Genomic DNA, 17,096 nt, shown 5'->3' on the forward strand with positions numbered 1-17,096 from the left:
AACTATCAGGACTCTTAGGGGTGAAAGGAATGGAAGCCGAGTTTACAATTGTTAACAGTTTTGGATTTAAAATTCATTGAACCTTAACTTACTAGTGATGCTGCAAGCCATATAAGCCACAAGTGATGACAGAATGAAGTTCTCTATGTTATGAGATCAAAACATTAAAAAAAAAGAAAACCAGCACCATACCTATTTCAATAGTTTCATATGGCAACTCTAATTTTTACACTGTGATTAATTTGGGTCCTGATTCATATCTATTTATTCACTCATTTATTCAACAAATAATTCACCCAATATTATTTATTCAGCAAATAGTTACCAGTTGCTTAAAATCCAATATGTGCCAGTCATTGTGTTTGTTTATGTAAAGATATATCCAATACTTCTCTGCTACAGAAGACTTACACAAAAATTTTTATTTATTATGACAGCATAATGGAATGACAAATAGCAAGGGAGACCCGGGACATCTTCATAAGGGCAGTGACATTTGATCTAGATTTTGAAGAGTAGGTAGGGAGAACATTCCATGAAGAAAGCAAAGCAAAGTATGTGATATGGTTCAATAATGAGAGTGTGTCTTACTCTACTCTGGGCACAGACATTTAATGTGCTTGAAGGGAAAGGTTTGTGTTGGGGGAAAAGCTGGAAACAAGGAGGCTGCGAAAGCCATTTGTGACTTCCTGGTGAAGAATCTCACCAAGGACCATTGACTAGATTCTGGAGACAGAGTGAAGGTAAGAGTCCTTCAAGGATGAAATACTTCTACTTCACAGACTGTGTGTTCTTTACTGTGCAACAAATTACCAAAAACTCAACAACTTAAAACAATACAAATAACTCACAGTATCACGGGTCCGGAGTCCAGCATATTTTGGTTAGATCTTCTGTGCCATGCTGAAATCAATAAATCCATTAGATCCATCTTTATCTAAAGCTCAACAAGGGAAACATCCACTTCCATATTCCTTAGGATTGTTGGCAGAATTCATTTCTTGCATGTATGACTGCAATGTTTACTTGCTGGCTTTTGGCTGGAACCACTGCCAGCTGCCAAGGCCTGCCTCAGGTTCTTGTCAACTTGACCCCCTCACGCCACAGAAGCTACTCCTCAAAAACAACAAAAGAATTTCTTTGATGCTTTCAGTTACTTTCATTAGAAAGAACTTAATTCCTTTTAAAGGTACATCTGATTAGATCAGGCCCACTCAAGATTATCTTTTTATTGAGGTGTAACTGGCAAATAGAATTGTTATATATTTGAAGTATTATAATGTGATTTGATATGCCTACATGTTGTGAGAGGATCCCCCACCATGAACTTAATTAACATAGCCATCACTTTACGTATTTACCTTTTTTGGTTTGTTTTTGGTGTGAATGCTTACGTTGTAGTCTCCTACGTGATATCTCCAGCTGTGTTCTTTCACAAGATTGAGTTGGCCATATGGGAGCTTTTGTGATTCCACATGAATTTTAGGATTGTCTATGAAAAATGCCATTAGAATTTTGAAGGGGATTACCTCAGCTTAGTAGATCACTTTAGGTAGTACATTTTAACAATATTGATTTGTGCAATCTATGAACATAGAATATCTATTAGTGTCTTCTTCAATTTCTTTCATCAACATCTGACATTTTTCAGTGTAGACAGCTTTTACTTCTTGGTTAAATGTATTCCTAAGTATTATCTTGTTTTAGATGTTATTGTAAATGGTGTTATTTCCTTAATTTTCCTTTCCAATAGTTATTAGGTATAGAAATATCACAGATTTTTTGTTTGTTGATTTTGTATCCTGCAATATTACTGAATTCATTTATTCTAACAGTGTTTTGATAGAGTCATTAGGATTTTCTATATATAAAATCATGTCATGTGCAAACAGGGATAATTTTGCTCTTTCCTTTTTGATTTGGGTGCCTTTTATTTCTTCTTCTTGCATAATTACTCTAGCTAAGATTCCTAGTACTGTGTTGACTAGAAGTGGTGACAGTGGGCATCCTGGTGTTGTTTCTGATCTTAGAGGAAAACCTTCTGGCTTTTCAACATTGAGTATTATTAGCTGCTGCACATGGCCTTTATTATGCTGAGGTACATTCTTTTTATCAGTTTGCTGAGTTTTTATCATGAAATAATTTTTAATTTTGTCAAATTAATTTTTCTGCACAAATTGAAATGATTGTATGACTTTTATCTTTAATTTTGTTAATGGGGTGCATCACAGTGATTAATTTGTAGATGTTGAACCATTCTTGCCCCTGCAATAAATCCCATTTGGTCACACAGTGTATGATCCTTTTGATGTAATGTAGAATTTGGTTTGCTAATATATTTTTTAAATTTTATTTTATTCTTTCAGTATTCCAAGATTCATTATTTATATACCAATACCCAATTCTCCGTGCAATGGGTCCTCCTTAATACCCACCACCAGGCTCATCCATCCCTGCACGCTCCTCCCTTCTAAACCCTTAGTTTGTTTCTTAGAGTCCACAGTCTCTCATGGTTCATCTCCTCCTCCAATATCCCTCAATTCACTTTTCCTAATGTCGTCCATGTTATTCCTTATGCTCCACACATAAGTGAAAACATGTGATAATTGACTCTCTCTGCTTGTCTTATTTCACTCAGCATAATCTCCTCCAATTCTGTCCATGTTGATACAAAAGTTGAGTATTCATCCTTTCTGATGGCTGAGTAACATTCCATTGTCTATATGGACCACATCTTCTTTATCTATTCATCTGTTGAAGGGCATCTTGGCTCTTTCCACAGTTTGACTATTGTGGACGTTGCTGCTCTGAACATTGGGGTGCATATGGCCCATCTTTTCACTACATCTGTGTCTTTGGGGTAAATACCCTGTAGCGCAATTGCTGCATCATAGGGTAACTCTATTTTTAATTTTCTGAGGAATCTCCACACTGTTTTCCAAAGTGGCTGTACCAACTTGCATTCCCACCAATAGTGTAAGAGGTTTCCCCTTTCTCCACATCCTCTCCAACATTTGTTGTTTCCTGTCTTGTTAATCTTTGCCATTCTAACTGGTGTAAGGTGGTATCTCAATGTGGTTGCTAATATTTTGATGAAGAATTTCTCATTTGTGTTCAACAGGTATACTGGCCTGTAATTTTCTTTCTTTGTAGTGTCTTTGTCTGGTTTTGGTACCAGGGTAATGCTGGCCTTATAAAATGAGTTTGGAAGTGCTCCCTCATCCTCAAATTTTTGGGGAATATTTGAAAAGGTTTGGCATTAATTCTTCTTTATATGTCTGGCAGAATTCACCAGTGAAGCCATCTGGTCCTGCATTTTTCTTTCTTGGGAGACTTTTGATTACTGATTCAAACTCCTTACTAGTGATTGGTATATTCAGATTTTCTATTTCTTTTTAATTCAATCTTGGTAGGTTGCATATTTCTAGGAATTTATCTATTTTTTCTCTAGGTTACCTAATTTGTCAGCATATGATTGTTCATAATAGTTTCTTATGACCTTTAATATTTCTGTGTTATAAGTTGTAATGTTTCCCCCTTTCATTTGTGATTTTATGTATGAGTCATCTCTTTTCTTGTGAGTTTAATCTAAAGATTTGTCAATTTTGTTTATCTTTAAAGAAAACCCACTCTTACTTTCACCCATCTTTTCTACTATCTTTTAAACTTCTATTTCATTGGGGCACCTGGGTGGCTCAGTCTGTTAGGCATCTGCTTTTGACTTGGGTCATGATCCCAGGGTCCTGGGATTGAGTCCCACACACTGGCCTCCCTGCTCCATGGGGAGCCTGCTTCCCCCTCTCCCTCTGCCCCTCATCCCCTGCTTATGCTCACAGGCTGTCTCTTTCTATCAAATAAAGAAATAAAATCTTAAAAAAAATAAATTTCTATTTCATTTATTTCTTCCCTTACCATTGTTATCTTCTACCTTCATTCTGTTTTGATTATCTCAAAGTCAAATGATTTGGGACTTTAATTATATCTTTCAAAAGTCTTTCACATTTATCATCTAGTCTAATCAAGTGAGTGATTATTGTATCATATTCATAGGTCTGCCCACGTACAAGGGGAGAGGAAAACATATATTCTATACATCATAGGCTGGGAAACTTGGGAGTCCATCTTAGAATTCTACCTACAACATAGACTCTCTGCTTTTGTGGGTTAAATGGGATGATTTTGACCTCGATAATGTCTTCTGAAAAGACTTACTTAAGGGGCCTACAGTAATCATTTTTTCTTTTCCTCAATCATTTTCCACACATTTCCATCATGTCAAATAGGATATGTGCTGAACTGACTTGTACCCTGCAGTAAATTTTACTTATATTTTCAGTAGTGATTAGCTGTGATTAGCTATATTACTAAAGTCATTTTCTAGTCATATCAAGAATGCACTAATATGCATGTTGAAATGATTTACTGAGTTAAAGCAAATATAAGTCAAAATTCAAAAAACAAGAACAAAATATTTTAAAACTCCTAATAAGCTCAATGGATAAAACAGCTTTTAATACTGCTCATTAGATACTTTGTTATCTGTGCATGAAACACAAACATGTAGACACATTTTCCTAAGTATTGGGCTGGGGGTTGGGTAGGAAACTCAGTAAAATGTGTTTAAAGATTTATAAGCTGAAGCTGTTTGAAAAGTGGTGGCATCTATTCTTGGCCAGATATAAACCCAGGCACACAATATAGGACAAGGCTAAGCTCTACTGTTCTGACATCAATGAGAATCTTGTGGAGACAGCTTCCCCCAAAGGCAATGGAGCAAAATGAAAATAATCAGCTTCCTTGAGAGCTGCTTTGTGACTTTCTTGTTGCCATTGAAGGGATCTATGTGGGAGTAATTAAGTGTTCCAAAGTAACACAAAGGACTAGAAGAGGCCTGAGCAACATGAGAGAACTTTGGTGTACAAGGCAGACAATTAAATATATTGGTGGGGCATTACATCGTATCTAATAGCTAATCCTCAGAAAACTAAAGTGAAAGAAGAAAGAAAAGATCAGCATTTGTGGATTACTTGCATGAAGACAGAACAAGATTGAGGTCACAAACGTGTTCTGTGTTTCATTCACTGGAGGTGGGGCTCTTCTTCCCAGGCAGCCATTCCTCATAGTTATTACGTCTGCGCGTTTTTCTTAAAGTGAATCAGTTATAAAGACTCCTCCCTGTCCCTTGGCTGTGCTTGCTTGAATTTTATATCAGAGAATCTGGCTTGAAAGAATATAATGTGGTATATACCTTTTGTAGTCATTTCATAATTCTTGGATATTTCGTTTTGAGTTTTCAGTCTTTTTTCACATTCTTCTCAGTTTTATAGATTTTTATTGAGAGATCCTCAAGCTTAGAGGTTTAGTTCTCTGCCCTGTCTTGTCTACTAATAAGTCCATCAAAGGTATTCTTCATTTCTGTTACAGTGTTTTTAAATTCATAATTTAAAAAATTATTTATTGAGATTTCCATTTGCCTATTGACATTATCCATCTGTTCTTGCATGTTGTCTACTTTTTTCTATTAATACCCTTAGCATATTAATTATATTTTTGAAAAATCCCTGGTCTAATAATTCCACATTCCTGCCATATTAGACTCAGGATCTGATGTTTGTTCTATCTCTTCAAACTATAATTTTTGCTTTTTGGTGTATCTTATAATTTTTGTTCTATACTGGATAAAATAATTTGTAGCAAATAGGCCTGTATATAATTTAAGGTTTGCTGGTGGAGAATGTGTTCTATCTGTGATTAGGTCCATCTTTTCGGAAGTCTGTGCTGCTGAACTGCAAATTTCATCGGGTACTTCTCAGAATTTTTTCTTTCATTATGTGGGACAAGTGGGCTACAGAGTGCTGGAGTGGTATATTTTCCTTCCCCCAGATAGGTTAGGCTCTGGGAAGTCATATTATATTAGTCTTCGGTAAAATAGCTTCTCCCGAGATCAGGAAAAACTTATCCTCATTAAGAAGACAAGATTGCCCAGGCAAACATCAAAATGGTTCCTTCTCTTCTCTGACAGAAGTCTGAGGGAATTTTTCTCCAGTACTTACTAGGAAGGTCCTACAGGTGAAATGCATAGAAGTGTGGAGGCTCCCCAGTGACGAAGTTCTGCTGGAGTTGTTAACTTTCAGTCTTGTCCACACTACACAGTGCCTTTAGCAATTCATCAGTTACAGTTTTCTACCCCAGTAGTAATTCCTACAAAGGTGCCTGCTTGAGGTTTTCTACTCCAGCAAGTCCGATTCTCTACCTGATGGTCTCTCCAGTTTGGAGGATAGCAGTTTTCCCTATGACATCATTTTTTTTTTTTAAAGATTTTTACTTATTTACTTGATAGACAGAGAGAGATCACAAGTAGGCAGAGAGGCAGGCAGAGAGAGAGGGGGAAGCAGGCTCCCCGCTGAGCAGAGAGCCCAATGTGGGGCTCCATCCCAGGACCCCGAGATCATGAGCCGAGCTGAAGGCAGAGGCCCAAACCACTAAGCCACCGAGGCGCCCCCCCATGACATCATTTTTTGATGAATCTAAGAAGAATTATTGATTTTTTTTCAGTTTTTGCTGCTATTGTTGTTGTTTAGCTTTTTACTTGTTAAGATGGAGTGGTGACTCCTAAACTCTGAACATGTTGGATCTAAAATGGAAGTTCCCAAATATGCTTTTTAATCAAACATAGTAATTCTTGATCTAGTGTTGCCTTGATGTCCAAAGTTAATTATTATTAATTTCATACAGGATCTATACAAGATTTAAACATATGCTGATTCAAAATTTATTTGATGTTCATAGACTGAGTTATATAAACTTTTATTTTATGTGTATTGTACTCTGGCCAAAATACTACATGTATGCTAATTTTTCTTTTAAGGAGCACAAATGCCAGATGCCCATTTTTATTAGTGAGGCTGCTGATATATGTGCACATCAAAATACTTCTTAGTTTTTAATCTACATTTCCAGAGAACAATTCATATTCTGCCACCTTTTCTCTTAGAAAGAAGCAGACTTGGCCAACTGATATATTATATTGCTCTTCAACTGGAGCCAGTTTTCTTTCTTAAGTACATTTCTGCAACGTATCATTTATGATAAAAAATATTCGAGAGCTATCATTTTGTTATAGAAAGTATTTGTCAATTGCTTCCAGCCTTTATAATTGATTCATGCAAAATTCACGGAGTAAAAAATGTGGTTTTTTTTTTTTCAATTACAGTTTTCCAATAAACAGACACTATAAATAAGGGCCAGGAATGAAATTCCATTTCCTTGCATAAATGCTACAATGTAGTATGTAAGTAGATAACTTATAAAGATGATCAAATCTAGAAACTTAAAATAGAACTTGGAGGATATTTACCCAACCTTTCATACAAATTAAGAATCTTTTCAATGATACCCCTGGCAAATAATCATAATATACTTCCTACTAAGACACTAACGACCTTTTTTGTATACACAGGGATCTTATTCCACAACATTTAAATGTGTTATTAAAGTCTGTTATGGTTGAACATTGGATATGGGTAGTAGGTGATGAAAGGGCGGGATAAGCAGAACTTAAACTACAACTCCTGTTTGCAGACTCCTTGCCAGGTCTTCTTACCATGAATTCAGAATGACAACCAGACTGGCTAGAGACGGCAGAATCCTGGCTGAGGGAACATTAACAGGGACATATTTTTGGCGTTAGTTCATACTTCTCTCATGAAAAAGAAATGTGTTTCTTCTAAAAATAGATAAACTAAAATGTATATCAAAACTCAGAGGTAAGCCTGCCTAGAAAACGGCCTCATAAAGGCAGCATGACACTACAAAGAAAATCATTCTCAGTATGTCATTTTGGTACTATTTCATTTTCTCAAGATGTCTCTAAACAAAGCTCTACAACACTTCCATTTTATTTCCTAAGGAACAAGATCCTACACATTTTATATTCATTATCCCACCTATTAATTTGACTCAGTGAAATCAGCATTAGTTACATAATACATTTTTAAATCCTAGCCTGATTATTCTTACTTTGTTCATGTGTCCTAGCCTATCTCTTCATTTGTATTCATATGCAGCAAAATTTTTACTCATCCAATTTATAAAGGGTCTATTTAGTGTAGGTAGGGTAATGGAAGTACAATATAATAAACCTAAATTTTCTATCAGCATATGCAAAATATTTTTGAAGATTAAATCTATTATCCAAAATAATACAATTCACTCCAAAGTTAAAAACATGCTACACTGGTCACTGTTTTGTTATATTCATTAATGTATCCTACAAATATTTACTGTGTACCCAACGTATTTCAGACTCTGCTTTTGTTTTTTTTTAAAGATTTTATTTATCAGAGAGAGAGATGGAGAGAGTGAGCACAGAAAGACAGAATGGCAGACAGAGGCAGAGGGAGAAGCAGGCTCCCTGCTGAGCAAGGAGACCGATGTGGGACTCCATCCCAGGACGCTGGGATCATGACCAGAGCCAAAGGCAGCTGCTTAACCAACTGAGCCACCCAGGCGTCTGTTTTAAGTTTTGTTGATACAGTTCTGAACAAAAGAGTTAAAACTCAACCTTACATTCTTGTTTTGGGGAGAGACTGACAAAAAACAAAGAAATATGTAGTGTGAAAGATGGTGATGACTGAAATAGGGGCATGAAGCAGGGAGATGAGCCAGAGGACATGTGGAGGTGCAAATTTAAAAGAGATCCAGAGAAGGTGTCACCAAAAATGTGATATTTAAGTAAAGACCTGAGGAGGTAAGAAAATGAGCTTTGTGGGTATCTGGGAAGAAAACATTTCAGACAAAGGGAGAAACAAGTGTGAGGCTCTTGGGGGCGGGGGTGGGAATACACCTGAAGACTTCAAGGAAAATCCAGGAGGCCAGTGTGGCTGGAGGAGAGTTAAAGATATTATAGGAGGGCGCCTGGGTGGCTCAGTTGGTTAAGTGACTGCCTTTGGCTCAGGTCATGATCCTGGAGTCCCAAGATCGAGTCCCATATCGGGCTGCCAGCTCCATGGGGAGTCTGCTTCTCCCTCTGACCTTCTCCTCTCTCATGGTCTCTCTCTCTCTCTCTCTCTCTCAAATAAATAAATAATCTTTTTAAAAAAAGATATTATAGGAGAGCATCCAGGGTAGTCATATCCTAGAGACTTTGAGGTCAAAATAAGAGGCTGTTAGAGAGTTCTGAATGGAGGGGTGAAATGGTTTTACATTTTTACAAGTTCACCAGAGGCATTGTGCAAAATAAGAGAGCAAGGAAAAAAGCAAGACTGTGGAAGGTTTTCGTGATCTAGCTGAAGGATGATGGCAGCTTGGTCAGATCAAGAGCACTGAATGTGTCTTAAAAAGGTAGTTTCTACAGTATGTACTGTTGAAGTGAATGTGAAATATGAGAGCTAAAGTTTGATTTCAAGATTTCTTGGTGTCATCAGCTGGAAGGATGGAGTGTCCATTAACTGAGATGAAGAAGAAAGACTATAGGAGGGGCAAGTTTAGACATTAAGTTTGAGATTTAGATTAGGCAATGGGTAATATTAAGTCTGGCATTCAAAGGAGTTTCAGACAAGTTGTATATACTGAGGCATTGCTGGTTTACTGGAGGGAATTCAGGCAATGAGACTAGATGTAGCGTAAAAGGAAAACAGAAAGAGAGAGAAGTTCAAAGATGGAGTGTTGATCACGCCACTGTTTAGTGGCTGGAGAAATGCGGAGGAGCTAGCAAAAGGAACTGAGGAGAGAAACTCCTGTAAGCCAAAAAGAGTTACTTAAGAAGGGAAGGCTCAATTGTGTCAAAGCTGCAGACATGTCAACCATGCTGCAGACTGAGAGATGGCACTGGACTTAACTACACAGAGATCACTGGTGCCCTTCACAAAAGTCCCTTTAGTGGAGCATTAGAGATAAAAGCTAGTGGGAATGTTTGAGAAAGAACAAAAGGAGAGAAATCAGAGACTGTGAATAGAAAAACTTTTCAAGGAGACTTGATGCAAAGAAAACGAAAGAGAAATGAGAAACAAAAAAGAAAAAACTACTATGTTTGTTTGTTTTAAATGGGTGAAATAAGATGGATTTTCCTCTATTTGTGGGCATTTGAGAATTCATTTAAAGAAAAGGCAATTAATTTAAGAATCTATGTGCCAAAGAGAAACACAATATTATCTTTGAAAGCCTATATTTGGGCTGGGGAGCATTAATATTTGGGGGTAATGGTTGGTGTAATTGCAAGAGCAGTAGTTAATTGTCCACAAACACAAAATGACCTTCTTTCAAACACACTAAGCTTCTTCTATGTTTACAACATTTTAGAAATGAAATGCAAATCCTTAAATGAATCTTAAGAGACAAAAAGACTGAGACTTTAGAAGCAATGTTTTAAGTGCATGAGAAAGTCCAAAGATATTAAAATTCTCTCATTTATGTGTATTTTTATGACACTTTTGAAAATGAAAACATTTGTTTAACTGAGATTTGGCTTGCATTTTGTCTAAAGTTTGCACAAAACTTAAGAGAATAATCTACTTTTGCTATATATTTTAATGAAATAAAATCACCTCTGGGGAAAAAAATCTGAACAGTCTCATGGTATTATTATGAAAATGAAACAAAACTTTTGATAACAAGCAAAGGAAAGAAAACTGATAACTAAGTAATACCATCTAAAGCTATTACTAAGGTCTAGTGCCAAAAAACATTAGCTAAAAAGAATTCTTCTGTGTGTTACTGGAAGTTCAAAGACACTGACACTATCAGGGAATGTCAGACAACTTAATAGTATAGATTAAAGAAGAAATCTTTTTAAAATGTTGACTTATACTGTTGAGAGTGTTAAAATAATTTGATATAACAACATATGCTTCGGTTAGAATTTTTTCATCCTCTTTTTTCAGACGTGCTCATGTGCACACACATGCGCGCACACCCATCCCCCCGCCACACCAAAGTCTCGCTAAAGTAATAATTCTGGCTATGAATGTAGACTGGACAAGAAAGGGAAGAAAGCACATTTATCCCAACACAGAAGAGGGAATTTTTCTATTGTGAAAAAAAGATTAAGACAAAAAAAAAAAAAGAAAGAAAGAAAGAAAGAAAATTACCCAGGCTGCACTAAAAATAGTGTGAATTTTGTTGAGGAGAAAAAGTCACTCATAGCTCAACATTAGCAATGACAATTCTCTCTTGTGTTTATCTTCTCTGAAATAAAATATAGTCTATATGTTCTCAACATGTGGAGAATGATACTCCATCAACAGAATAATAGGAAAATGGAAACAGCATAATTATGCATGGAAGAAGATGGTAGCATTCTAATCATGGTGTATCTTGCACTACCAGATTTTCCACACTACTTTTTCAGCACATAAAAGCCAGTGAAGTGGAGTACAAATACAAAATTCAGCAGTGTAGGGAAGTTCAATTCCTTTAGAATTGGCATGCTGCAGAATAAGCCTGGTTTAGGAAGAGCGAGTCTCTATCACTGACATTTCTGTCAACTTATTTTACAAGTTACAGAAAATTTCCAGATACAAGTGGTCATTTTGAATACCTATAAATATGACTTTCATGCTTTATTATTATTTTTTTTAATTTTTAAAAAAGATTTTATTTGTTTATTTGACAGAGAGAGAGAGAGCAGGAGAGCACAGCAGGGGGAGTGGCAGAGGGAGAAGCAGTCTCCTGCTAAGCAGGGAGCCTGATGTGGGGCTCTAACCTAGGACCCTGGGATCATGACCTGAGTCGAAGGCATATGCTTAACCAACCGAGCCACCCAGGTGCCCCTGACTTTGACACTTCAGATGTCAATCTTTATGATAAAAAAATCAATAATTCTGACCAAAAGGAGAACCATCTCTGGATAATTTTAGAAGAAAAACACAATTTCTTCAGAATGTAAGTTCTTTGTATCGTTTAGTCAGCTTAGCAAGGTGTGGGTGGAAGTAGGATTTAAGTCAATGTCTTGAATTAACAAAATAATACTGTTATATCTTTACACAATATACATGTTATTATTATGGCAGTAAACTGAAAATTAAAAGTTAACTTAAATTAGTATATATTTCTGTTAATAAAAGTAACAGATACCTATTGTAGAATGCATGAAAACTATAGACAACAAAATACAAATCACCTATTAATAACACTCATGAGTAATATCTAACATTTGATATATGTACTTGAAGACATTTTCTATTCATGTTATATCAACTAAATTAAGATCATATGATAATATGTACTATTGTTTCACATCCCATTATTTTAATATGCTCTGCAATGAATATTTCCCCTTATTTAATATTATTTGGAAGAAATCATATACATAAACAATATTTAACAACTCCTTTATTGTTGTATATTAAGATGTTTCCTTTTTTGGAATCCTAAATGGGGCTAAGATTAATATACATATACTGAAGTTTTACTTTGAGTAAAGTGACTTTGTAATTATATTCACTAAATTATTATATATCTAAATACAGTTCACCAATAATGGAATAAACAGTTAAATATTTAATTAGATTTATTATGCCTAACACAACTCCAAAAATTTTATGAGTACTAGAGACTTCAACTGAAAAAGTAAGAAAATTAAAGCAGGAAAAATGAGAATTGAGAGAGGAAATAGAACCTGAGAAAGATATACGCCTGAAATACATGGCCTAAGATCTCACATAGTTAGTAGAAATAAGTCACAATGTTGTTTGGAGTTTCTGAATAGCCAAATCAGAAAGGGAAATATACTGTAATTCCCAATACCTTTAAGTACCAACTCAGGATTGAAATAATAATGTTATTCTCAGGGGTAGCTCACTTTTTCTAGATGCTATGACTTGAGCAGACTTTCTTCTTTGGATTTTCATAAAGATAAGTCAGGTTGATAAAGTGGATTTCATCTCCAATGACATCCCTTCAACTTATTTTGACAGAGCTATTCATTATACTATCTCTCCATGTAGACCAAGGGCATAATGGCAAAATCAAAGAACGTTAAAATACACATTAATGGGTCCTCATTTGTCAGCTTAATTTCTATTTGAAAAATTCTATAAAACAGTGACCACTTGGCTGAATAAAACTAACATGTGTTATATTTCAATTTAATTTTTACTTTAATCACATTTAGCTTTAAAAAGCCAGAGAATGAAAATATTTTGAACTGCTTTTTAACGGTGGGGGAAAATATTTTGACAGTTGGCATAAAAGCTGCCATTATAACAAGGATTTAGAATATATCATCTTGTTTCCAAAGAAGTGATTTTGTTTTTAAATTACATATTTCACCTAATTCCAAATAGAATGAGTTGGCTTACAGTCAAAAGCAAAAGTGCATACATAGAACAACTGACACTGAAATAAAGTACTAAGAGTCATGAAATCATGCTATACAGATTGGAAGGAGATGTTTATACAAAAAAATTGGGCTGAGGAGACCTACTGCATTAAACTCCTTGGCAATAAATGTGGCATAAATCTAATGAAAAAATAATGGGAAGTACTTCAGAACATGAGGAAAAATAGACACATTATTACCAGAAAATTTAAACTCACAAATACTACCTATTTTAATTTAATGCAATTTTATTTTATTTTATTTTATTTTTTAACTTGAATGATGGAAAGTAGTACAGTAAAGTAAAACAGAGCAAAGGGAAAAAGAGCAAAGAGAAAATAGCTCTTGGGAAACAACATAGACTCCAGGTAACCTTCATAAACTGAAAAATGATCTAAAATTCCAAGGTGTGTATACCTCCCCTCCAGCCCCAAAACTCTGATCAACACGTCTGTGAAAGTAGGACTCCTAGTGTCTACCAGATAAGGAAACATTTGTAGAGGAGTCACAAAATTCTCCAAAGAGCCCTTTCCCCTCAACAAAGACTGCATGAAGCTCTCTGGCTGGTGCCTCCTAAACAAGCAACAGAAAAGTAAACAGAACAAAATACCCAAAGCCCCCAAATGCAGCTTGGCTAGAAACACAGACCTGTCAGAGTCAGAGATGGAAAGGAGAGTGAAGAAATCATTCATAATATTTTAGGAGAAATGAACTGTTTAGATCCAGTGAGATTCAAAGAAATGGTCTCACAGACATCCAAAAACACTAAACCACCTTTCCCAAAAAAAATATATATATATATCATATACAAGACAGAACAATTTTGAAAAAGATGTTAGCTCTAAAACAGAGAAAATGTTCCTACTAGTGTTTTACAGCATAGGAGAAATAAGTAAAAATGAGAATTTAATAAATAAAAACACTCAAGCAGGGACTCGTGGATGGTTTAGTCAGCTGAGCATCTGCCTTCAGCTCCAGTCTTGATCCCAGGGTCCTGGGATCAAGCCCCACATGGGGTTCTCTGCTCAGCAGGAGTCTGCCTCTCCCTCTCCCTCAACCTTCTGCTCTGCCTACTTGTGCTCTCTCTCTGTGAAATAAATCTTTAAAAAAAAACACTAAAATACAAGATAATAAAACAAGAGAATGAGATCAAAACTGGAAATGACAGAGTCAATGAAATGATATGAGGCTCAAAATAATACTATTACAGAAGTAAAAAAAAAAAAAAAAAGAAAGTACAGAATAGGTATACTTTAAAACTGAGATAATACCATAGAAGAATGACTCGAGATAAGTGATTGCAGGAAAAAAGCCTAAGCAATCAAAGAAATTTGAAAGAAAATCAGATATCAAGGCAAGGCAAAAATGAACTAATATGAAGATAACAGGGTTCATAAGAGAGAATCCAACCAATTGATCAGAAAAAGAATTTGAATATATAATGTCAACAAAAATCCCTGAGATAAAGGGATGTCTACATTAACAGTTTAACAAAACCCACCTGTATCTCAGAAAAGATGGTTTACAATGATGATTAAGAGCTGGTATAATTTGATGACCTGAGATTCACAACTAAAGATGGAGAAGAAAGCAAAATTCTAAAGTACAGTATTATGGAGGTATATAACAGGCAGATCAAGAGTAACTACCCCCAAACCATCCTAGGTATAAGACCCGGACTAGGATTCTGTAAGCCTGGAATGCTAGTGAGACTTTCCCAAAGGTTGTGAGATATTTAGACAATGGTGACCCAACAGATGGTTTTCAAGATCAGAGTGGAAAGCCATGGGGAATACTGTGGGTAGACCCTTTCAAGTTCCTTTACATCTTCCTTCTTCTTGAAAAGTTGGGCAGCGGGCGCCTGGGTGGCTCAGTTGGTTGGACGACTGCCTTTGGCTCAGGTCATGATCCTGGAGTCCCGGGATCGAGTCCCACATCGGACTTCCAGCTCCATGGGGAGTCTGCTTCTCCCTCTGACCTTCTCCTCGCTCATGTTCTCTCTCACTGTCTCTCTCTCAAATAAATAAATAAAAATTAAAAAAAAAAAGAAAAGTTGGGCAGCTATAAACAACATTCCAGAGGAATTCTATCATGCCCAAGTAACTGGAGCTAGACTTAATGTTCTTGTGATAAACAAATAGAAAACTGAAAAGATTATATAAAACAGTAGTTTTCAGACATTGGACAAGAGGTAGTAGTACCAGACTGTGATACCAGGTAAAAAGAGTAATGAAGGAGTCCTACAATCCTGGTTTTCCACCTCGAGGCAACTTCCTGACTACAGTGCAGGAAGGCGTTCCCAGAATAAGCACAATCACAAAATAAGCATCATCTTCTGCTTCACCTATGAGAAGTGACCTCTAGGAAATCTGGCAGCTCTGAGCTTCAATTTACTGACAAATATAATATCCTGGTCTATAATTGTTGCAAAAATTACACTGTATGTAGAAGTAGACAGATGTATATAGATATACTCCCAAGTCATGATAATTACCAAATAAATCTTCACTATTATTACTCTTGATTAGATATCTCACAGTGTTTTTACTTATGTTGAAGTTACTAAATTGAACTGAAGAAAATTTAGAATTTCATGAAACAGAGTACTTACCATAAGACTATAAAATTGGGAGAAGCCTGTTTGTATCCACATGATGGCAAATCATTAAGTAGAACTTTTAACAATTAGACTTTTTATGGGATAGAAGAAAATGGAAATATTAAAAAGTGTTTGCAGTTGTGTTACAGAATTTATGAGCTGAATAATTAGGGTGTTTGCTTGCAAATGGAGCCTAACAACAACAAAAAAAATTCATACTACATCTTGAAAATAAACTGCATGATTTGGAACAAAACCCAGCAGCTGTGAGTCACTACTTGTAACTGAGAACACCAGCATTGAGGCACTTGTGGAAGATCTGTAAGCGAAGATCTTAGAGACACCATTCCTCTTAATTAGCCCAAGGAAGTGAAAGAAGGTCTTTTATATATTACTCTCAGGTGTTTGATAATGCTTCATAGACTGAAGAATCTAATCACATGAAAACTTTTATCTTCTAGGTGAGATCATTATCCTTCACAAATGGGTTGCTTGAGAGCAATAATTCCACATTTAATTGTGTTTTCTTTATTTCTCCTAAGAGATAAATCTAGAAAAATATGAATTGCATTGTTGTTAAAGTTTCAGCAGACCTTAGTATCAGAATAATGTTCCCAAATGGCATCTTTCCTATTATTAGTCAACAATATGAGCTTTGAGTATTTGAGTGCAATGTTTATGGGACATGGTGCCATAAGGTAGGACAGCTTTAACTCTGTACTCCCCTGTGAGGTATTAACACCTTTGAAGTAGTTCTACTTTCTGGAAGCAGTAGAGCAGGTATATACACATATTCTGTGATGGTGAATATGACCCTAAAACAATCACAGTTGCAAATTGCAAAATGGCTCAAATTCTTCCTGAGTCCAAGCCCTTTCCTAAGTCCATGCCCTTTGCCAAATAGCCTTGCAGGGTCCTCCTGCTTTGACTGTGAGGTCAGGCAAGGGTTTTGCTCAGACAAAAAGGCTTGGATATCAGTTGCCAAATTGGGTTTGTTCTCTTGTTCCCTGACATCCATGAGAAGGACATGCTAAGGCTAGTTTGCTGGAAGATGAGACAGATGTAAAAGAGATGAAGTATCAGTCAGGACCATTAAAAATCACCCCAAATCCAGTCCACCCCAAATATGTGGGAGAGCCTAGGCACTAGTCAAGACCAGAAAATCCTCCCAGCCAACCT

At 35.9% G+C, this 17,096-nt stretch overlaps 1 long non-coding RNA gene across 1 annotated transcript in view; it reads left to right on the top strand.

The window, feature by feature from the left end:
- Positions 1-516: 516 nt before the first annotated feature.
- Positions 517-17,096, top strand: part of LOC131830439 (uncharacterized) — a 36,345-nt gene continuing 19,765 nt past the window's right edge. The window contains exon 1 of the long non-coding RNA XR_009353164.1: positions 517-743. This is a non-coding gene — a long non-coding RNA (uncharacterized LOC131830439). The remainder of the gene's footprint in view (positions 744-17,096) is intronic.

Source organism: Mustela lutreola, chromosome 4 (genome assembly GCF_030435805.1).
Source record: "Mustela lutreola isolate mMusLut2 chromosome 4, mMusLut2.pri, whole genome shotgun sequence".
Lineage (NCBI taxonomy): Eukaryota > Metazoa > Chordata > Mammalia > Carnivora > Mustelidae > Mustela > Mustela lutreola.